The sequence below is a fragment of the Myotis yumanensis genome, unplaced genomic scaffold (assembly GCF_028538775.1).
Source record: "Myotis yumanensis isolate MYYU_CA2020_CCGP unplaced genomic scaffold, mMyoYum1.0.hap1 SCAF_2, whole genome shotgun sequence".
NCBI lineage: Eukaryota > Metazoa > Chordata > Mammalia > Chiroptera > Vespertilionidae > Myotis > Myotis yumanensis.
The window spans coordinates 173990543-174015316 of NW_027223753.1; the positions used below are offsets into that span (position 1 = coordinate 173990543).

The following is a 24774-nucleotide window of genomic DNA, read 5'->3' on the forward strand; positions in this document are numbered from 1 at the left end:
GGTGACTGAGTGCCCAGGTACTGTGCTGGGCATTTTACAGTCCTGAAAATTGGTCAGTGGATGACCCATTACTATCTGATTTCCTTGTTCTATATATTTTAGCCCTATTCCTTAACCTATTAATATTTCCCCCAAAGGAATAGCAAACGAAGGAGGGGGGTAAAATCCCACTTGGGTGGGACAATTTTGTTACTTGTTAATAGGATTGGTAAGAAAAAACTGGTAATGACTTTTTAAAAAAAGATTTAAAGCAATCACTTAATTACAGTTCCTATCTTATTTCTGTATTTAATTCATCTCCCCTGACCTTCACTCGATAAATTGACTGTTGGGCTCATCTATATCAATAAGTTGGCTATCTTAGTCAATAAAATCATAGAAGACACTATGCCTTTTGAATGGATGATTAGTACAACACACATACATAATTAAAAAATGGGAAGCTGTGAACTCTACTCAGCCGATTGAAATGTGTAGTATGCTAAGCCTCGCACTTCATGGTATATTACAAGGATGTAAGTTTTCATATCAGTGTACTGTCGTTGATAAAGAACTTCAGACAAGACCTTCTTGTGGCCTTGAACTAGGATTGGGTTCAGAGTGCAAAGTGGGGTTAATTTGCTCAGACGTCACCAATTTCAGAGCAGCAGCAGCAGATCCAGTCAGACTCTCAGCTGAGCTGCACTTTAGAATCACCTGGGAATATTTTTAAAATCCTGATTTCTGGGCCTCATCCTCCGATGATTTTAAAGAGATTTTAAAAAGATTCCCAGGTGATTCTAATGTGCAGCCAAGGTTGAGAACCACTGCTTAGCTGAACAGGAATCAATCCAGTCTGCTAACAATTTCCAAAGTGCTGCACATGTAGCTGAAGTTTGGCACACGGTTTGTGTTTTTCCCCATTTTGCCTTTTTACCTCTGATTTGAGAAGACTATGTACCACTATCCTGGGAATGTGAGAAGGAGGGAAGTTTTTCTTTTTACAAGAAGACATCTCTAGAACCTCAAGACACTTTGCCTCTCGAGCCACAGCTTAACCGCATTAGCAAACGCAGTTCAGCCAGAGGGGAACTGAACAGCAGCTGAGTCAGTCTCATAATTTACACTGGGGAAAGCCCTTGGAATTCAGAGGCACGCTGCCCAGCTGGAGAGACACAGCTAATCTCTGCTAATGATGTTTCCCCCTCTCTCTCCTATCAGGGTTGGGCTTTTTACACATGCGCACATAATTATATATGCACACTCGGTGTCCAGTGAAGCCAAACAACACGGCACCCAGGATTAAATTACACAGTAAGACTCTCGGCGTCATCTGGCCTCCACATCCTGTCTAATGAATGCTGTCCAGGGTTTACATTGGGGAGCTGTTAAAGACCTTACGAGTTCAGAAACACAGCTACCTACTAAAATTCAAAAGTAATAATATCATGGTTTTATTTGAGACTGACTATAATTAAGCTCAATGTCTTAAATGTATTTCAATAAACAAATGCATATTAGGAGACAGACACCTGGACTTTGTCCTAAAAATGACTCAAGGCTGTTGACAAAAATGCACACAGTATAATAGGTAAATAGGAGAAGGGAAAATAAGAATAAAATGCCAAAAACAAAACAGAAAAACCCAAGGTAAATACCAGCAGACAAAAACAATCCTATTGTATGCTAATGACTATTAAAGATGGTCCGAAAATTTGGACCAGAACTTTGTGTAGATAAAAAACTAATTAATTATTCACAAAATATAAAAACATGCCGATAGTCCAGAAGAAGCAGTGCGTACTGAAGCCTGAGAGGCCCAAGCCTTCCACTGATTCGTACAGAATGGTAAAATAGCTCAACAATACCCTCATAGCAAATACAGTAGCGTCTTTCCCGGGAGAGTTTTTAGAGTACCTCTCCATACAGGGTCAGATTCCCAAATATTCTAGAAAAGCAACACTTATAGTAAGAGGTTCTAAGTAAAATATAGCTCTTTGCAAGTATGATTTATCCAGAAGTGCATGGACTACAGCGCCTTTGGGAAATCTTCCTTGACCATTATTTATCACATTCAAGCTTTCAAAAAAAAAAAAAAAATTGAGTAGCTAAGAATGATAAGTTCTATTGGCAGGAACCTGGTGTACAAATATTGTGGGTTTTCATGTAAGAGGTCGATCCATAAGCTTTAGCAATCAACCAAGAAGAAGAAAGAGCTGACACCCTCCTGTGAAAATTCTCCTTTGAAAATTCAGTAATCTTTCCAGAATTTGTACCTCAAAACCTCATTTCCACACAAAGGCAGGCCAAGAAAAATAAGCCTGACTATGTGGTTGTTTATTTTTTATTATAGTGCATCATGTTCTTCACACTCTGATGAAACAACTTTTTATCAGTGAAAGTGTTTTCATACAAAGCCCTTTGCAAGTAGCATCAATTATTTTAAAAAGAAAGAAGCAATTTAATAGTTAATACCTCCGCCACTTGACTAAAGTAAATAGGGAGTGGTGGGGTAGTTAGTCACCATCTGGGCTGTAAATTAGAATCCTGCTGCCTGGTAATGGGTGGAGGGCCGAGCCATGAAGCTCCCCTAGGAGAACCCATCTATCAGTGCAGCCGTCCATAGAGGGGACTGCAGAGCAGGGCAGCTCCGAGCCCAGACAAGGACTCTGCTGCCAGATTTTCAAAGGGAGCTCTCAGGCAACCTCCTAACTCCGCCCCTGTCTAAAGACCTTGCTGAATTTCTGAATTCAGGAAGTTTTAGGGAAAATTCTCACACTTTAAATATTGGCAATTGGAGGGGACTTTATGATTTGGGAAGCTCTGGGCAAAAATAACACACAAAAAAACAAAAAAACTATAGACTCAAAGCTGTTTCGTCTATTTTTAATGTTTTGAAAAGTGGTGAAAGGTGACATTGTTTACCATAGCATGAAAACTGAGAAGAGAAGGTGACCAAGCAGGAAGCTATGTGATTGGGTGTGCATGTGCTTGTATGAAATTGCACAGACCCAAACAGTGCCCCGGTGGCCGATGACTCTCCTCCGCCTCTCACTGCAAGCTAAGGACTTAGCTGCTTTGGACTCCTTCCTCCAAATATGATCATTGCAAAGATGGCACAGCCAGGTAAAAAGAAGACAGGAGACAAGAATGATCCTAATAAGAAGGAAAACAGTGCAGAAAATCAAGTGTATAAAAATAATCAGAAAATTACAAGTTGAAAGAAAAATTTAGTTAGGATACTTTTTGAGGTCTTACATTAAGCCTCAATGGGTGCCTGGGATTATTCTTAGGAAATACAAGTTAGAAAAGCTTAAACAACTGTTTGATTGATCGATTGATTGATTTGGTATGCTGCCTAAATACCTAAACCTTAGGCCTGACACATCGTCTTAGATATTCAAAGACTTTTATAAACATTCTCATATCAGTTCTCGTCACAGCCATCTGAAAAAGGCACCTATCAGATGTGCCACCAAAATTACAAAACTACACCTACAAACTCCCATTTTAGTGAGGAAGGTGGTCGCTTCTCAGATATTTTCTATTCAGCTCATCCACTGATTCAACTACTGCTTCGCTCCTCTCCTGGGGTGCTGGCTCTGTGTTAAGCAATAAGGACAATGCAGAGATGAACAAGACAATGGACCCCTGCTCTGGAGGAGCTCACAACCTGTAAGAGGAGAAACACACAAATAAAAGACTACCATGCAGAACCAGAAGCTCTCTAGGGGAGATGGGCACACGTTTTTGAAGTCCACAAAAGGGGAAAATGCTGTCTGGGATGAACAGGAAATGGGTATAAGGAAGAGGAAGGCCCTGCACAAATGCAAATGGGTGTGAGAGAAATCACGTGGTTGTTTGGGAAGAGGGAAACATGTCAGCAGGGCTGGTAGGAGGTGATAAGGGAGGTAAAAGATGGGGCTAGAAAGGTAGATTAGGGGACTTTCTTTTCCCCTATGGGAAAAGTATGGAGAGGTGAAGGGAAGTGACATGTTAGATTTGAAAGATGATTCCGTAGACGATGGATGGAGGGTGGGAAAAAGCTGCTACAGAGAGAATGGAAAGAATCTGAGAGATGTTTAGAAGACAGAACTGATAGATTGGACAGGATGGTGAGGGAGGATTTTCCAGTGGGGATGACGAGATGCTGCCACTAATCAAAGCAGAAGAGGCACTGGCTAGGGGACTGCAGAGAAGAGGTAGCCAGTTAGGGCTTATAGTTTCGCATACCCTTCATCAGGCAAGGCTGTTTGAAACTGAATAAGGAAGTAGCTAAACTGAAACTGGGAAAAGGACTACTTATTTTTGAGTAGACAAATATAAGGGGGAAGTTTCACATAATTATTATATTCACATCAGGAGAGTTATACATTTTATGGACTCACTTTATTCTTAGGTTGGTGATGAGTATTATTCTTTTCTTAAGGGTTATTTTCTCATTTTTGTCTTGTTCACAACCCTCCTGAATCTACCACCAAGCTCCTTACCCTCCCCGACACCACACCCATACACACATAAATAATCTCCTCCTACCCTTTCTTCAACCCAACAGTGTTCCTTTTTCTTCAAAACCCTCTGTCTTCCATGAACTAAGTTTTGATTCTCCTAAAAAAAAATCAGTAATGGCTAAAGGATGCAACAGAGAACGCAGAGAGCAAACTAATTCTACCATTTAAAGCCACATCCATATTCCCATTAGCTATTTACTAGTATACCTTTGTTTTATTTCATTCCTTTATTTAAAATTTAAGTCTGATGAATAGAACACTTCACTACTTCAGAGTTCGAACACCATCAACAATGAGAACTGTCTAATGTGGGCATCACTGCCCCCAAAGGCCTCGCAGAACAGTTACTGTTTCCATGATTATCAGAGTATATTGGCATATACTTAGCCCCCAGAGAAAATGGTTCTGATTCCACGTAATCGGCAAGGGATAGGAAGGATGATTGCACAAGTGTAAGAAGGAGCTAGTGCTGCAACTCAACAACCTCTCCTGCTGCCTGCTGCCTGCGGCCTGCTAGGTGCTGTACAGTGCTGCTTAGAAGCCACACTGAATAGGAAGGTGTAAGGATGGTATCCTCTTTATCTTTTGATATACCTTACATATTTGATAATTTTTGTTAAAAAGTCCCTGTTGCTTAGAACACAAGTCTAAGGGGGAGATAGCCACAAACACAAATGAAGACAGGCCATGGCGTGTGCATATAATGGAGGTGCACAGATTAATAAATAGATTATAACAATTGATGAAGCTTCCTGCTTTTGGGGAACAAGTCTGGTCATCTGTCTTTACAAGGATATGAGGCTAAAAGTCTGAAATTTAGAGAGAAAATGTCTTTCTTGCTGGTGTATCTGATAAGCCTGAGATAAATATTTTTACGCCTCCAGCTGAAAAGGTATTAAGGGTAGCCCATTGGATCACGGGCTCAAAGCTGCTGCCTGGCCCTCTTTCTAAAGCTTTTGGCTGTTTCTCAGAAGAGACAGCATTGCTTGTCAGCTCTCTCAATCACACCAGTTCCAATGCCCGCCCTCCCCTCGCACCCCCGCCCCGTCTTTCCACATACCTCAAATCCCTCTCAGATTCTCCCATCATAGCCAGTGTTCTGTCCTCCTCTTCACTGTCCCCCCCGCCCCCACCCCCACACATACACAGAGTAAGGGGTGACCCCACAGCTTCCAGCCAGCGATTTCACAAGACAAAACGTTACAGATTCCCTTTAAGTGCAGTCCTTCCAGAAGGAAGGCAGAAGCCAGGCGACCTTTCAAATTCCCCATGGCATATGGACAGGCTCTACCCCTGTCTCATCCACATTGCCACTGACGGGCCTGGGACCAAAGCCTGACAGGAATATTAAAAAGCCTCTGGCTCCAGTCCACTCCATGGCCCTCATGTCTGGCAGAAAAATGTGTTTTTGTGTCTGCTTTGGTCATATGACTTCTTAGATATAAGAATCAAACTGATGCAGGGCAGGGTGGGAGTGGGGGACAGTAAGTGATCAACCAAAGGACTTGTATGCATGCAGATAAGCATAACCAATGGACACAGACACCAGACGGGCGAGGGCATGTGCTGGGGGGTGGGGGTGGCCAGGGAAAGGTCAATGGGGGAAAAAGCAGACATATGTAATACTTTCAACAATAAAGAATTTAAATTAAAAAAAAGGAATCAGATTGATGAATTCTTCTTCCCCTCCCCCTCAAAAAAGAAAAGGAAAGGAAAAAAGCCTTTTGAAAGGAGGGTATTTCTCATGAAGCTTTACCGAAATATTTGTACATATTAAAAGGAAAGATTTGAATTTTCTCCATCAAGGTAAAAATAAGTTTATCTATAACACAACATAAATATTTGCTATGCTAAAGTATGCCGCACACCAAAGCCTTTACATAACTGCATAATAGCATTTAATACCATTCAATTTTTCTGACTTTTGTAATTTTGCAGCTTAATGATTTGGAAATAAGGTACCAAGAGTCAGGAGTCCCAGCTGTGCCATAAATTAGTTGTTTGGCCTTGGGCAAGTCACCTAACCGCTGTGAGCCTCAATTTCCTCATCTGAAAACAGAAGGAACTGGACGAATGGTCTCTAAAATCCCTTTTAATGATTAAAAAAATTATGTGAATATAAGGAATCAGAACCATCTAACAAAGGAAAAGGATCTCTCAAAACTGATTAGCTCTCCCACTGCTGGAAATGCCCAATCTATCAGAGAAATGATAAGACTCCTGCTTTGGTAAAGATGATTGAGCCAAATGACCTCTTCTATGTCTTTCAATTGTAAGATTCTCTCGTTTTACCGATTAGTTCTAGAGACCATAAAGCCAGTAGAGAAAGAAATTAATTAAACAGTAAAAGGGGGAGGGAGGGGTATGCCATCTTCTACATATAGTAAATGTTTGCTGTTACATTAACAGAGCAATCACAGGTATGGCAAGTCACTGTGTAGCTAATACGGACTGTTTGTCTTGGGCCACGTTGCTAGGTGGTGTAAATAACTGTGCAAACACAACACCCAGCAATGAAAAGGTCTACATGCCTTCAGTCACTCCGAAGTGAGCATATAGGGTTTCATCACATAAAGCCTTCTGATTGCCAGTCGGAAAGTAAGAGGAGGGAAGACTAGCACAATGGGCTCTCCTGGGTTTGGGGGCATACACACACTTCCTATAGTGGTGTGCTCCACTGGCCTGTGCTCTTAGGGACGTATCAGAAGAGAGTGCAAAGAATAACAGTAATCACTGTGTTACCTTACATTTACATATTGGGTTTCCAAAGTAAGTCCATATATTTATTTTTTAAAATTAAATCTTTATTAATTTAATAAAATTAAATCTTTATTGTCAGATTATTACAGTTGTTCCTCTTTTTTCCCCTCATAGCTCCCCTCCACCCCTTTCCCACCCCACCCTCTGCCCTTACCCCCACCCCACTGTCCTCATCCATAGGTGTACGATTTTTGTCCAGTCTCTTCCAGCACCCCCCACACCCCTTTCCCCTCCCAAAAACAGTCAGTCCACTCCCTTTCTATGCCCCTGATTCTATTATATTCACCAGTTTATTCTGTTCATCAGATTATTTATTCACTTGATTTTTAGATTCACTTGTTGATAGATGTGTATTTGTTGTTCATAATTTGTATCTTTACCTTTTTCTTCTTCCTCCTCTTCTTAAAGGATACCTTTCAGCATTTCATATAATACTGGTTTGGTGGTGATGAACTCCTTTAGCTTTTTCTTATCTGTGAAGCTCTTTATCTGACCTTCAATTCTGAATGATAGCTTTGCTGGATAAAGTAATCTTGCTTGTAGGTTCTTGCTATTCATCACTTTGAATATTTCTTGCCACTCCCTTCTGGCCTGCATAGTTTCTGTTGAGAAATCAGCTGACAGTCGTATGGGCACTCCCTTGTAGGTAACTGACTTTTTTTCTCTTGCTGCTTTTAAGATTCTCTCTTTGTCTTTTGCTCTTGGCATTTTAATTATGATGTGTCTTGGTGTGGTCCTCTTTGGATTCCTTTTGTTTGGGGTTCTCTGCGCTTCCTGGACTTGTAAGTCTATTTCTGACACCAGGTAGGGGAAGTTTTCTGTCATTATTTCTTCCAATAGGTTTTCAATATCTTGCTCTCTCTCTTCTTCTGGCACCCCCATAATTTGGATGGTGGTACACTTGAAGTTGTCCCAGAGGCTCTTTACACTATCTTCATATTTTTGGATTCTTTTTTCTTTTTGTTTTTCCAGTTGGGTATTTTTGCTTCTTTGTATTTCAAATCTTTGACTTGATTTTTGTGATCCTCTAGTCTTCTGTTGGGAGTCTGTATAATATTCTTTATTTCAGTCAGTGTATGCTTAATTTCTAGTTGGTCCTTTTTCATAACCTCGAGGGTCTCACTAGATTTATTGAGAGTCTCACTAAATTTATCAGTGGTTTCTAGAAAATTCTAGAAACCGTGGTTTTGAACTCTGTATCCAGTAGTTTGCTTTCCTTCATTTCTGTCATTTGTGACCTGTTTCTTTGTCTCCGCATTTTTTATGCTTCCCTGTGTTGATAGAGTGGCTTTGTGTGCTAGGTGTCCTATAGGGCCCAGTGGCTCAACCTCCCCAGTTACCTGAGGTGGGCACTCTTGGTCCACCCCTTTGTGGGCTTTGTGCACAGTCTTGTTGTAGTTAAGCCTTGATTGTTATAGGTATCACTGGGAGGAATTGACCTCCAAGCCAATTGGCTGAGAATCAGTTGTGTCTACAGTGGGAGAACTTCTGTGCTGAAGACACCCTTATGGGGCAAGACTTGCTTCAGTGGGGCTTTGGTGCTCATTGACTCTGCCCCCTGAGTGTGTCCCTTATGGATCTGAGGAGTTGTAATCTGGATGGTCCCACTCTGACCACTGGGTACACTGGCTCTTGGATCTAAGGAGGTGCTAATTTAGCCTCTTCCTGAGGCTATCCAGCAGGAGCTATGGAGAGATCTGCAGGTTCCTCTTCTTTGTTTGGAGTTTGCAGTTTGCAGTTTGCAGTTTGGAGTTTGGAGGTGCCCAGATGAGGCCCAGCTGTGAAGCAATGCAAGCTGCTGTGGGGCCTTGGGCCTTCTTTTGGATGTTCTGGGTCTCTCTGACCCAGCTGTAGTTTGTTAGGTAATTTCAGATTGCAAAGGGCCAGGCCATTCATATGCAAAAGCCTCTGTGCACAGCTTGGGTGGGGTGGGGTCTCAGGGAATCAATAGGGCAGAGCAAACAGCTATGGCTGATCCTCAGCCCTGCCCTAAGAGGCCCCGGGTCTCAGGGTCCCGCGGTAATCGCTGCAAGCACCTCTGAGAGAAAGCCGCCCTCGAGTTCCGACTGATGCCAGACAGTCCAGTTTCTCCCAGTATGAATCTGGGTCCTCAGAGACTTGCCTGGAACTGGAGTTCAGAGCAGTTGGGAGCTTGTGTCTCCTTCCCGATTGAAAAAAACAACCGCATCCTCAGTCGCCAGCCCTTTCCACATGCGCCTCCGTACCTCTGCACTTTACTTCTGCACCTCCTCTGAGTCTCAGTGTGCTTTTCTCTTTCCTTCTAGTTGTAGAATTTCCACTCAGCCAGCCTTCCTGTGGTTTTGGACGATATCTGTTTTGTCTTTTAGTTGTATTTTTGAGTGTGCAGGCCGACGCTCTATCCACTGAGCCAAACCAGTTAGGGCTTAGTTGTATTTTTGAAGTGGTTGTTCGAGGCAGCAATTTCCGGTGTTTACCTATGCTGCCATCTTGGTTTCTTTCTAATTCCATATATTTAAATCTCATTTGAGCCTCATAATAGCCATGTGAGGTTGGCTGAGCAGGTATTATTGACCCTTCTCGGAGGAAAATTGAGGTTTACTATGGCTGAGTAACATTCCCTTTAACTGATCAAATCCTTATTATATCACTTCGAACCCTTTTAATGCTTTTATCACAAGAGGTTTGTCTGACAGGTTGTATCTGTCCATTTATGATTGCAGTATATTTGCATATATTCAGGAAATGTAAGAGGTATACGATATAGTTATAGACTTTCAGAGAATACCCTTTAAAAAGAAAATCAATGATAGAAATCTTGAATTATAATGGCATTTTGAAAAGCTGTATTAGAAAGTGATGCTGAATTAGAAATGCCTGCTGCATCTGAGAAATAATAAACAACGGAACCTGAAAAATCTAGGACAAACCAAACCCAATTTAAGTGGCAATCCAGCAATGTGATTCTGGAAGTATGTAATGGTAAAGCTCAGTATACTGGAAAGACATAGTCAGTACACTAGGGAGAGAGCAACGTACTTGAAACAAGTGATAAACATATCAAGAAATAAAGATCTTTCTACAGAATTTACATTGAAAGAACTAAATTTAGATTGATGAAGAATTAAGCAGAGGAGCTAAGTGCTAAATGCAGCCATGTTCAATAAAGGCAGATGTTGGTATACAGTAAGTATGCAAAAGCTTTAAGCCTTAGAACAAAAAAACCCAGTAGCTGTTAAAGCATCAATTATGCTTTATATACTTTTTATATACTTTATCTCAATTAATCATCATACTTTCAGAGAGATCAATATTATCATCATTTTATAGATGAGAAAACTGAGGGTCAGAGAGGTTAAAACACTTGTCCAAGTTCACATAGTTAATAGATGGCTTGTCAGGTCCATCTGATTTCAAACTAGGTCCTTTTAGTTAGCAAGTTACCTCTTCTTAGAAAAAGGATATCTAAAATTTGCAGTTATATTTAGTTATTGGAAACATGAGAAATTAAAAAGATACCTTTCATCTTTCCTAATAATTGCTAGGCTGAAAATTCCATGAGATGTTGTAATGTAACTCACTCATCCTAGTGACATGAGCTTTAGCATCAAAAGAACTGAGTATGAATCCTAGAACCCTTACTTAAGCAGCATATGATCTGGGGTAAGCCCATGAACTTTTTAAGGCCATAATCCAATATGTTAGTCTTTCATTATGAAATATAATTACTGGATGTCATGCTAGGTATCCAAGGGATAGAAAGATACACAAGACATGAGTCTCCATCCTCAGAATGTATTTTCATTAAATCAATTTAGTTAAATCAAAATCAGCTTCTACATTCTTGTTTAAAATACATTATTTTTATTGATTTCAGAGAGGAAGGGAGAGGGAGAGAGAGAAAAACATCAATGATGAGAGAGAATTGATCTGGCTGCCTCCTGCACATCTTAACATCCTTCTTTAGGTTTTTGCTCCAAGCAAGCAGGTGTTAGGGACAAGTGCACAGCGAGACAGGATAAATGAAGAGTTCTAACACTGACACTATAGATCAGAAGGCTACAGGGAATAATTCTTCAAACTTTGTAGTCAGCTAATCCCACCTTGCATCACATGCCTGTTCTCCTCTACCCACAATGTAAGCACCCCTGTTTATAGTCTTGACCCTGTACTTCTCTGTGCATCCTCTTCCCCACCCCCATTGTCCTCCCCTCCAAAACTCTCTCATTGTATCTTTCTGTTTCTTCAAAATCTTGACTGAATGCTCCCCTCAACCTCCTTGAACAAATGGTCACAGTTGACTTTTCTCTCTTTTCTCCCCTGCTCACCATCACCACATCCATCTAATCAACAAGATCCTGTGGATATTTTATTGTCAGGGAAAATTGCCAATGACTAAAATAGGCAAAAAGATTGCTGAGTATCCTTGCCTACTGCACCATTCCCAGTTTACATGAGGCTTTCTTTGTTTTTGAGATATTAAAAACTCTGAAAATGTAGCATACTAGTAATGTAACTGATTTTTGTCTATAGAAATGCTCAAATAGAATGTACTTCAGTTTCTTTAGGCTTTTATTTTATAGAGTCAGAGTAAAATACTCAACTCATCTGCTTTTCAAATTGTGAACAGTTCCATTAAATGTCTATTCCTAGAAAGAGGGCTTTGTTTTACGTTTTCTGTGATGGGGAAAAGGGAATGGGAGCAGAAAAAAGCACAAGAAAGGGAAAAGAAGGCCAGAATCATGAGAAATGGCTACAGCATACACAATGGATTCTAGCTACTGCCCAGGCTCTCTTTCTTTTTTCCTTTCTTCCTCCTTTCCTCTCTTGTCTTTTCTTTCCAAAAATATATTTTATTGATTTTTTTACAGAGAGGAAGGGAGAGGGATAGTTAGAAACATCGATGGGAGAGAAACATCGATCAGCAGCCTCCTGCACACCTCCTACTGGGGATGTGCCTGCAACCCAGGCACATGCCCTTGACCGGAATAGAACCTGAGACTTTTCAGTCCGTAGGCCGACACTCTATCCACTGAGCCAAACCAGTTAGGGCTTTTTTCTTTCCTCTTTTCCTCTCCTCTCCTCTCCTCTCCTCTCCTCTCCTCTCCTCTCCTCTCCTCTCCTCTCCTCTCCTCTCCTCTCCTCTCCTCCCCTCCCCTCCCCTCCCCTCCCCTTCCCTCCCCTCCCCTCCCCTCCCCTCCCCTCCCCTCCCCTCCCCTCCCCTCCCCTCCTCTTCTCTCGTTTCCTCTTCTTGTCTTTTCCTTTTCTTCTCCCCTTTCCTCCCTCCCTCCCTCCCTCCCTCCCTCCCTCCCTTCCTTCCTTCCTTCCTTCCTTTCTTCCTTCCTTCCTTCCTTCTTTCTTCCTTCCTTCCTGCCTTTCTTTCTTCCCTTCTATCTATCTTCTACTGAATTCTTCCTATCCAAAGAACATTATGACATTTAGGATAAATGTTGAAAATAGTAGCTTTGTAATAAGGCATAGACGCAGTACATTATAGGTTTATGTTACTTTCTTTAAATTCTGTAGCATTTTACATTCTTTTTCTTTTTTATTAACTGATATTTCTTTGGGTCCTATGTTTATGAATTATTCTTAACAAGCAAAGCCCTAACTTTAGTATTCAGCCTTAAACAGGAAGGGGATTCTGATACATGACATGGATGAACTTGGAGGCCATCATGCTCAGTGAAATAAGCCAGTCACAAAGGACAAATATTGAAAGATTTCACTAACATGAGGTTCCTAGAGTATTCAAGTTCATAGAGACAGAAAGTAGAATGTTAATTGACAGTGACAAGGGGGAGGGGAGGGATTGGGGAGTCAATCTTTAATGCGTACAGCAGTTCAGTTTGGGAAAATAAAAAAGTTCTGGAGATGGATGATGGTGATGATTAAGCAACAATATAAACAATGTATGTAATGCCACTGAAGTGTACACTTAAAAATGGTTAAAATTGTAAATTTTATGTATATTTTATGTTATGTAAAATTGGAGAAAATTCTATTTATTAGCCTTGAAACTGTATTAACTGGCAGCTGCTGTTTGGAATACTGGACAGACTGAAGTATGCAGGACAGAGCTGTTGATACAATTGGGAGAAAGGGGGAAAATCTGAATGTAAAGTGATTTATAAGAAACTTATTAAAGCTGAGGGCTGAAAACATACCCAAAAATAAGATCGGGCTCTGAATTTAGTGACAATGAAGTGTTCTCCCAAGATTGTCTGTGAGAACCCCTATTCTTGCATATCCCTTAAGAAAAATGGTGTCTTCTCTATGAAATACTACTCAATTCCCATGTAGGGGAGCAGGGCAGTGGCATAGAAAAGAGTCTGGACCCTGGAGCCAGATGATCTGAAACTAAATGCTGGCTCCACTTGGTGGAATTTACCTTTTTGTGCTTTGGTGTCATCTGGAAATTAGGAAAAATAATAATAGCACCTTCCTCATAGGGTTTTTGGGAGGTTTAAGTATGTAAATCACTACGGACAGTGTCTGGCATAGTAACAGATGTTATCTATAAGCGCAGATGTTAGCTATAATTCTTGTTTCTTCTTCACACTCACAGCCAATGCAGTGGTGCTCAGCGTGTGCTCTGGCTCTCCTGGGGTTCCCGGAGACCTTTCAGGGGGTGTGTGATGTCAGAACTATTTTCATAATAAGATGTTATGGAGAAAAAGGAACCCTCATCCACTGATGATGGGAATGTAAACTGGTACAGCCACTAAGGAAAACAGTTTGGAGGTTCCTCAAGAAATTAAGATTAGCATTATCATATGATCAAGCAACCTCTATTCTGGGTATTACCTGAAAAATTTAAAAACACTTATTTACAAAGATACATGCACACCTCTATTCATTGCAGCACTATTCACAGTGGCCAAGACATGGAAACAACCGAAGTGTCCTTCACTAGATGATTGGATGAAGGAGGTGTGGAACATAGTAGTATATACAATGGAATACTACACAGCCATATGAAAAGATGAAATACTACCATTTGTGACAATATGGATGGACCCTGAAAATATCATGCTAAGTGAAGTAAGTCAGAAAAAACAAAGAACCATATGATTTCACTCATATGTGGGATATAATACTGAAACTCATAAACACAGAAAACAGTATGGTGGTTACCAGAGGGAAGGGGGATAGTAAAGGATAAATGGGGCCAAATATATGGTGAAGAAAGATGATTTGACTTTGGGTGGTGGGCACACAATGCAATATACAAGTTATGTAGCATGGAGATGTATACTTGAAACCTATATAATCTTATTAACCAATGACACCTTAATAAATGTAATTAAAAAATCATCTTGAAAAAAAAAGACAAAGAAATGTTTTCAGTAAAGAAAATTTAATTTTTTTCTCAGTTTTAATTCCAACTATAGTAAATATAGAAGATACAACTCACATAAACAAAAGTCCTTTGGAATACACATAATTTTTTGGTCCTGAGCCCAGAAAGTTTGAGAACCACAGTTTTATTGCAATATAGTGTATGTACCAATCCCTCTAAGTTGACTGGGAATGTTTGTGGACAGAAATACTATTTTTCTTTTTTTAATTTCTCAGTCATCAACTGACAGCCTTTTTCACCTGGTGGACAATCAAAAAAGGGATTGAAGTAAAATATAGTAGCAACTACCATTTATTCAGGGACTAGTATATGTTATGTACTGTGCTAGCCTTTCATTTAACCCTCACTAGGTTCTAGAATTATCCCAATGATATATATGTGGGAAACTTAGAGACATTAAATAATTTACTCAAGGCACAGTTAGTAAATGGAAATGCCAGGATTCAACTGCCATCTGCCTGATTTTAGAAGCCAAGTTGTTAACCATGTCAAAAGGTTGGGAAAATGTAGAAATGAGAGAAGCTATGATTAGGCAAGACAAATTAATTACAAGCATGGTTCCAGTAGTATCTACCAAGTAAGTACCTAGTTTACCTTTGCCAGATGTTTGTAATCTGGATTTCTCTTGGATATTCACAGTGTGACTGTTTCCCCTACTGGCTGTACCAGTTTACATCCCCATAGTCAGTGAACGAGGGTTCCTTTTTCTCCACAACATCTGCGCATGTCTACGAATGACTATAAAAGTGCTGCAAGTATTGATTTGGGGGTTAAAAAGAAATTTTAGTGAGTAGGTGAGTTCACAAATACTAAGTCTGTACGTAATGAATATCAACTGTATTTCCCTAATATTGAAGAGTTCGTTTATTTCTTTTTCTTTCTATTACAATAATGCCATGGTTAATATTTTTATGCACAAAACATCTTCCTCCTTTAGGAGTATTTCCTTATGAACTACTGGGATAGCTGTAATTTTGATACAGCCTACATATTGCAGTTCTTGGCGTGGCTTGTGCTAATCCTTCAGATTCTTGCTACTTGCAAAGTGTGGTCCGAGGACCAGTAGCATCAGCGTCACCTAGGAGCGAATTAGATGCTGACAAAATTACCCCAGACTAACTGAATCAGAATCTGGTTTTTAACAAATTCAAGTGATTCCTATGCACATTAAAAGTCTGAGGAGCACTTCTATCAATCAAGCATTCTCAAACTTTACTACACATCAGCATCACCTCGTCAGCTTGTTAAAACAGATGCCTGGGCCCCGCCCCCTGAATTCCTGCGGAGTGGCCTGAGAACCTGCATTTCTGAAAGTCTCCCGCTGATGCTGATGTTCCTGGTCTGGGGATAAGTCACTGAATAAGCTGGTCTGTGGGTAAGTCCCTCACAGGATTAATGTTTTTAAACTGCTAATGCATCTTTTTCTTGGTAAAAGGGAGAAAAAAAAAGAATCAATTTATAGCACATCCAAAGAAATCTTCACTGAAAAGGGCCAGATTTTGTGGAGGTGGGTGAGCTAGCCAGAATGGTTAGACCTAAGTCATGGCTGGTGAAGAGAGGCCAATATGGATGGGTCAACTGAGAAATAAAAATATAGTAAAAAAAATTGTTTCCCCTCCTCCTTGTTATTTAGGAATACTCTATTAAATATCACTAAAGTATCTGAAAAAACTATTATTGAGTAGTTTTTCATAAACATGTTATATTTTATGAATTACATACAAAAAGAAGATAATGTTAAGAATCTGCTTGGTAAAAATGGCAAAGAAACATTTTTTTTGTTTTTCAGTTTCCTGTGATAAGATACAGCAATGAAAGAATAGGTCTCAAAACAAGGCCTCAAAGCTTAGTTTCCTGGTTTTTGGCAAATCCTTGGCTGCAATCACTCAGGAATAAGCTGGAGGAGATTTCTCTTAGAAGATGGAAGCCTCGAGACTCAATTTCCTTACCCCAAACCTTCACATCCAGTACACAGTCAATTCTAATGCCTAACTATCCTCCAGAGTAAAGACATTTCTGAGTACAAGTCACATGCATTTCAGGTAAACCACAATCACAGTTCATACCGATTATGAGTTTGGCAAACTATTTTCCTAATAATAAGACATTATTTTCTTTTTTACCTGAATAGGTACTCCTTTGGAGTGACGCCCCCCCCCCCCCCCCCTTTTCCTTACCCTAGAGGCCCTTTGGCTTTGCATTAATAATGAGGTTCTCTTGGTCATTTCTCCTTCTTTTCCAGACTTGGTCCAAAGCTTTTAGAATCTGGTTGGCTAGCTGTTCTTTGTTTTTAAAACTACTCCATGGCTTTTCAAATAGTTTGCAGGAAAAAGAGAAAGGCTATTTATAGAGCAATTTGCGGCAAAGGCAGTTGACTCTTACAAAAGCCAGTATCAAAGGCATAAATTTCAGTTAAAGGAAATCCTTATCAATGTAGATAACCTTTGATCAAAGGAGAGCAGGTGCTGTTTCACTGTGTTATGGCAGGAGCCCTGATTGGAGACAAGATCATTACACAAAACATAAAGGATCATGTGATTGCTTTTCTTTCTCAAAAAAATCTACACAGATCTTCAGGTATCTGAGAATATTAAAGGAAAAGATTAGGGCCTCGCTGTAATAATTGACACAAGCAGAATAAAGCAAATGTTCAGTTATTTTTTATTAGATAAACAGATGGAAGGAATTCTGTTACAAAATGGCCAGAAATGGGGGAATGGGGGGGGGGGGGGAGGTGGTTAAGGAAAGGGGAGGGAGAACCTAGCAAAGCAGTACAATTTCTTTTCAAATTGGCTTTTGACCCTAGCAGCTGCAATATCAGGTGGGTATTTCCCAGGAGTTTCTGTGCTTAGCAAAGGTTTTTAAATTAGTCTGTAATTTAGATCTAGAAGTAGTGACTAGAAATATACAAAGATATGTTGTATCTGTTTGTTCTTGGTGTATTTATTACATGAGAGGAAATAATTGGTGAGTAATGAGTAAAATGCTTAATCTCAGTTTCATCAAAATATTATTTTCCCTGAAAAAAGCAACCATGGCTTTGTATTTTGGTGCGCTTGATCTCACGAGTCTCAATTATCCACGCCTGTAGACAGCCTAATGTGTCCCATTGAAGGCAGGCCTGCTCACAACTAGAAATGCAGGCACAGTGCCTCGGGGGTAATAAGAAGCCTCAGTGGGCTTATTTTGCAAATTGAGCCTTCTTTTGTAATAGCAACTGTGACAGCCCTCCTTAGGACTCTAACAGAGTCTTTTTCAGTCTGGGTCCCAGATCCACTTTCTTTGGTTGAAGGTGGAAACTGCTGTCCTGGCTGCCACCTGCCTGAACCCATGAGCCATCAGCTCAGCCACAGTCTCCCTGAGCTCTGCCTCCCTTTTATCCATCACCTTTCTCCAGTGCTTTGTCTTTGGCTATTTCCTAAGCCCTTTACCCTTGGAATCTAGAATTCCACTAACATATCCTCCTAGTACTGTTCAATTCTACTATTACCCTCAGCCCAGGAATTCAGAATACAAATAAGCACATGGAAAACAATTACCATCTGCCAGTGGGAAGTCCTACATTGTTTTTCCTTAAAATTTTTAAACAATTAAAATTGCACAGTTACTACACATTCTCTTAGATTGCCCTGTAATATATATTGCTTTTTGCAAGATGTTTTCATCACACTGCCACACATATACTAGTAAATATTATTACTAACTGGAACCACTCTATGAATTTATTGTAGATGTTAGGACTAGTGTTAGCCTTCTCTGCTTAACTATTTATACAAATAACAAAGGATATAAGGAAAATTCTAGACTGATTAACACAAAAATGAAAAATAAGTTTTCTGTTTTGCAATATTTTTAACTTATCTTTTTTCTTTGACAAAATCTGCAAACTCAAAACACCAATCCATCAACCAACTTGTTCTTTGGAAAATTCTGTAAAGAATAATTTTTTTTTTAAAGTTAATAACTCTCATGCAAAATAACAAAATCTTAATTTTTCAAAGACTGGTTAAACACATTTATGGATTTAATGGGTCTTCATTTTCTTATTTACTGTAGTCTTTCCTCCTTCATCACACTCCAGCCTGAATTAGAGAATGGTAGGAGGAAGTGAGAGATGGACAGAAAGAGCCAATCTGATGAATTTTGTTTTTTAGTAGCACTAATAAAAGTCAGGTCAAGGAAAAGTCTACAACAGATAACCAAACTGAGGTTATTAGATAGATTATCTGTTGCCACATCCCATAGTAGTCCAGACTCCCAAATCACTCATCGAATGAAAGCTCTCTCTTGACTACAAAGAACAACGGCAAAGACAGATGACATTTATAATGGGCATGTCTAAGACGGCAAGGTCAGATCTCATCAGGACTCTATTTCCTGCTTATGAGGAAGTCCCTAGGCACTTCTGAAAGTGATTTCAGCTTTTTATGTCTCACCCAGATATCTCCTGACCCTCTGACACTTTCTCTGCCTCTTCAACTATAGCAGCATCCGTGGGGGTTGAACTACAAGGATACTATGAAAAAATTGGAGTAAAGATAGATTTTAAGCAAACTGTCTTAGAAATTGTCACTTGCCTATTGACCTTGGTAATAACCAGATTCCAAGAACCCTACCATGTTAGAGTTAGAAAGGACATTGGAGATCACGAAAAATAATTTCTTTACCTCGTATATTAAAACCAAAGCTGAGGAAAGAGAATTGTCTTGCCAAGGGTGTCCTGAGACTACTCCATGCGCCCTTACAGTTTTAGTCCAATTCTTTCGATTGCAGCATTGTGCCTTACAGAAAGTAAACAGACGACATGCTGAATTTATCCATTATTAATATAAGTCATCTTCTAGATAAAGAAAAAAGGCAGGTAAGTGGTTGCATAATGGAACTTCGTTATTTAAAACTTTATTATGCAATTTACTCTCTGTTAAAGATGGCGCATGTGAATCTCCTGCTAAAGTGTAAAAAGCAAAAGAAATTTAAGTGTCTTCTACATACTCTGGTGGTTCTCTGTTCAATTCATGTGGGAACTAGACACATGCCCCTCATTGACTATTACTCACAATGCAGTGATTCTCAGTGGTGACATTATGAAGGACACACTTCATAAGTGTGTGTCAGTGGACCCACAGACACACACACATCCACAGACATACTGAGAAGGATCTACAAATAGGGCAGCAAGCAAAGTTTCAAAACGTCTCCCAAACACCACCCTAGCCCTGGCCTCCACCAATGGAAAATGCACTAATCCCCCAAAATGGCGTCACACAATAAACCAATGTTTCGGAGTGTCTACCCTGCCAGGCGTGGGGTATAAAGTGGTGAACAAAAAGTTAATACTAAATATTAACCTCGAGTTTCAGTACTTAGAAGACACTATATATCCAAAATGCCTGACTTGGTCAGCCACCAGCCTCAGGGTTAGATGGTTCCTTAATTTCTTTGACTATACAAAGACTATACAAGGAAAAAAGTCCCTTTTTTTACTTTACTGCATCTCCAGCACTCTTTATTCCCTCCCACTTTTATTTTTCTCCTTAACATTTATCACTGTCTAAACATAATTTATTTATTCATTGTTTGTCTTTGTCAATAAAAAAAAAGCTTAAGAGGGCAAGAATTTTTGTCTGTTTTTTCCACTGCTGTGTACCCGGTACTTAGAACACATAGTAATTACTCAATAAATATGTGTTGATTAAATGAATGCCAACACCTCCACAGCTGCAAATTCTATTTGATCTATCCTCTTTTCCATCATGGTCTCCAAGCCATTCCCTTCAGTCATTCTTTTTTTTTTTTAAATATATATTTTTATTGATTTCAGAGAGGAAGGGAGAGGGAGAGATAGAAACATCAATGATGAAAGAGAATCATTGACTGGCTGCCTCCTGCACACCCCCAACTGGGGATCGAGCCCACAACCCAGGCATGTGCCCTTGACTGGAATCGAACCCGAGACCCTTCGGTCTGCAGTCTGACGCTCTATCCACTGAGCCAAACCAGCTAGGGCCACTTCAGTCATTCTTACATGCCTAGTATATTGGCCTTCCATCCTCTTAGAATTTTTCCTGCCAGCTGCACCTAGGCAGAGTATAGCCAGCCTAGGATCCATGATGAAGTATCACATGATATACTTCTTTTACCCCCACTCTCTTATCTCCCACTATACCTACTGTGGCAACACTTATCCCTATATTATCCCCACAATGAAACTTATCTTGCTCTTTGTTCAGTCCAGAGCATTTCTAGAGAAAATCTAAGATTCATGCTAATGACTGGAGCAGTAACAATTCTTGGTTAGGACTCAATATTGTTCAAAATCCATGATACACAGAAGAAAAGGAATGGGATTAAAAATTAGAGCTGAATTTGAAAATGGGGCATGATGTGCACTACCTGGTGTCTTTGGCTGAGTCAGACCCATTCTGAACCTATTTTCTTCTCTGTGAAATGGGGGTAATAGTACCTACTTCATATCCATGAGCGTTACATTTTAAATGAAATAATGTATGTGAAAGCTCTTAGCAGATTTATAGCATGTAGAAGGTGCTTAATAAATGTTAGCTGCTACCCTTCCTTCAATTTAACATATTTTACTAACCTTCAGTGATGCCCTCACTCTTTGAAAATGACTAATTCCTACTTAGCAAGAAAATTCATGCTTTCTGGTATGAACCTTCTTAATTTTCCTCTCTCCTCTCATTTCCATATCAGAATTCTATGTCTTCAGATATCCTCTCTCCTATTCTTTTCTAAGACTAGCCCTTTGTCCATGCCAATAGTTTTCAACCATGGCTGCACATCAGAATCATCTGGGGAGCTTTTCAAAACTGCAGGTGTCTGGGTCCATCACAGACCAATTAACATGAATCTCTGGAGGTGGGAGCTTGGCATTGGTATTTTTTTCAAGTTCCTAGGTAAGGTGACAAGATAATTCAATAGGGGTTGTGGGTGGAGGTGGGGGAAGAACAGTTTTGTGTTTTTTTTAAAAAAACAATTATTGCTGGAAATGGATGGATATCCTCCTTCAAAAGAATGAAATTGAATCCATGCATAAAAGTGAATTCAAAATGGATCATAGACTTAAATGTAAAAGCTAAAACTCTTAGAAAAAAACATAAGATTAAATCTTCATTACTTTGGGTTAGGCAAAGCCTTCTTAGATACGACACCAAAAGCACAAGCAACAAAGAAAAAATAGATAAATTAAAATTTCTGTGCTACAAACAATATCAAGAAAGTAAAAAGACAACTCACAGACTAAAATAAGATATTTGCAAGCTATATATTTTATAAAGAACTTGTACCTAGAATATATAAAGAATACTTAAACTTAATAATAAGATTAATAACCTAATTTTGTAAATGGGTAAAAGATGTAAATCAACATTTCTCCAAAGAAGAAATACAAATGTTCAATAAGCACATTTCCTGAAAATGGATGGCTATCATATGACCCAGCAATTCTACTTCTAGGTATATAACCAAGAGAAATAAAAATGTATCTTCACACAAAAACTTGTTCACAAATTTACACAGCAGCATTATTCATAACAAGCAAAAAGTGGAAATAAGTCAAATGTCCATCAATTGAATGGATAAATAAAAATGTGGTATATTTATAAATGAATATTATTCAGTAATAGAAAGGAATGAAGCACTGATATATTCTATAATATGGAACTTTTAAAACCTCATACTAAGCAAAAGAAGCAAGTCATAAAAACACATATCTTGTATAATTTTGTTTATATGAAATTATTAGAATAGGCAAATCTATGTATAGAGAAAGCAGATTAGTGGTTGCCTAGTGCTGGGGTGCTGAGGGGAAATGAGGAGTGACTGCTAATGTGTATGGGTTTCCTTCTGCAATGATGAAAATGTTCTAAAATGATTGTGGTAAATGTTGAACAACTCTCTGAACATACTAAAAACAACTGAAGAGGGGGGAGAGAGAGAGAGAGAGAGAGAGAGAGAGAGAGAGAGAGAGAGAGAGAAAGAAGAAGAAGAAGAAGAAGAAGAAGAAGAAGGAGGAGGAGGAGGAGGAGGAGGAGGAGGAGGAGGAGGAGGAGGAGGAGGAGAGAGAAGAGAGCAAGCAAGTGAGCATCTCTCCCAGGTAAAGTCTCCCAGGTAAAGTCTGTTTGCAGAGGCCAGTTTCTGAACTGCAACACTATAACACTACATCTCATGTGGTAACTTACCTTCTAGAGTCCTTAGGGGTAAAGATGGCATCTTCTAAATCTTTCCCCAAATATCCTTAAGGAATAATACCCAACATAGAGCAAAAATGTGATATCTTTAAAAAAATTTTTAAGTAAAAGAGTGTTCTTGGGAGAAAGTTGTTGATTTTAATTAAAATTGCTAGAGTCAGGCTGTCACCTGGCAGAATTGGTCATGTTGGCTATCTTGATTCATTTCAACCCCCCAAGTAATTAATTCAGCTGCAGCCTATAGAGGGAGGGTAGGTAGACAGTGTAAACCCAACTGACCGGTTCTGCCATCCAGAGATTGGTTGCTTCGTCATATACCAGTGGATGTGGCCTCCGGCCCTTAGGAACCATTCTTTTGACAGTTCCCCAGGACATGGCTCTGGTTTGACTGACTTTGTTTACTAAATAAATTAATTCCTACTCCTGGAGCAGCTTCAATTTTTAAACAGAAAGCCATCTATTGATAGTCACTGATACACAGGATTTTATTGTTTGATATTAAACAATTAAGAGTTATTGTTTTTTCCTCTACAAGTACACTATACATGAAAATAAATATAAACTAGAATACAGACACTAGGAGTGGAAGAGAGGGAGATTCTATAGCCACTCTCAATCTTAAAGAGATAGTTTTACTTTACCAAATCCATAGTGCAGACTGCATTTCTTGCACAAAATAAAACTCTCTCTTGGCAAAATGTATATAAAAAACAGTCTGATCAACATTTCTTAAGATGAGTTTTTATTATTAAACACATTATTTTTAAATTCTAAGAATTCAGTCTTTTGATCTGGCAGTGAGCTGATAGATTTCAATAATTTAAAATAACTTTAAAATTGCTTCTTTCAACAAAGTCTCTGGAGGTACACATAAAAATTGAAATAAATCTAGATGTTTACAAGTATAGGAAACAATGTCATTTGTTTAACCCAGCCCATAAAAAATAGCAAAATAGGAAACCATACTTGTCTGAATATAGGACAAAGATCTGGTTCAGAATCAGCAGAAGTTCTCCCTTCTATAACTCTAGTGAGTTTAATTGCACTCAGAAAAACAAAATGAGCGAGGGCAATGCCAAGATGGGAAGCAAAAGAGAATTCTAAATCCTCAGGTAATTTTGAAATGAAATGAGTTTACAGTTGGAAGATTCCCCAATAAGAAAATTCAAAAGATATCATTAGAGCCATAATTTAGAAGCCTTGTTTCATGAGAAAAGATTGGAATATGAAATTCTCAAAACTAAGTACTGATTATACAAGGTAAACATGACGAGGCTCGATGATAAGACATTTTGCTTCCTCTCTCACTGGAAAGGACAGTGAGGTCCCTGCCACAGACTAGAACATAAATTGCTCAAAGTGAGGCAGTTGGAAAAGGCTATTAGATTAATCGGGCTGAGGAGATGCCCAAAGGCAGAACATGTCACAATGTCACCTCTCTCTTCTTTACTATCACAATTTTCACCAGAATAAACCAGAGCCTTGGAAAACAAATTCAATCACAAACACTAACTTTTTGTTAACACTCTGAGCAAACTATCAAACCAACTTCATACACTGAACACATCAGAACTTGTCCATGTTTCCCAAACACCATGGAACAAACTATTTTCAGTATCTTGGAAAAATAGTCACGTGCATTTCTACACAATATAATTATGGAAGATATTAAGAAACCTTTTCTTAGTTTTACGAAAGGATAGTAAAAAGTCAGAATTTAAGGGTAATTTCCCTTTTGCCTCTGGTGCAGGCTTTTAGGTTTTTGAAAATATAAATAAAATGTACAGAGTGACAGGAAGAGCTACAAATACGTATAAATACACCAATCCAGCTCCCATAATAAAAGCTTTTAGGAAAAAATGGTTGGACAAGTATTCATCTTCCCCAAATTGCAATCCCAGGATATTGGTTGTCACACAATTATGAAACAAAGGCAAGGTGAAGGGTGAGAAACAAGAGAGAGGACAGCAGGAAG

General features: G+C 39.3%; 1 protein-coding gene across 4 annotated transcripts in view; it reads right to left on the bottom strand.

The window, feature by feature from the left end:
• Nucleotides 1-24774, bottom strand: part of MAP3K13 (mitogen-activated protein kinase kinase kinase 13) — a 158258-nt gene that overhangs the window by 62711 nt on the left and 70773 nt on the right. The window contains exon 1 of one of the 4 annotated variants that reach the window (XM_070406651.1): nt 23079-23201. The exons of the other annotated variants lie outside the window; for them this stretch is intronic. The gene's annotated coding sequence lies outside the window, so the exon portion shown is untranslated. Of the gene's footprint in view, nt 1-23078; nt 23202-24774 lie in introns of those variants that run through there. 4 annotated transcript variants of the gene reach the window in all.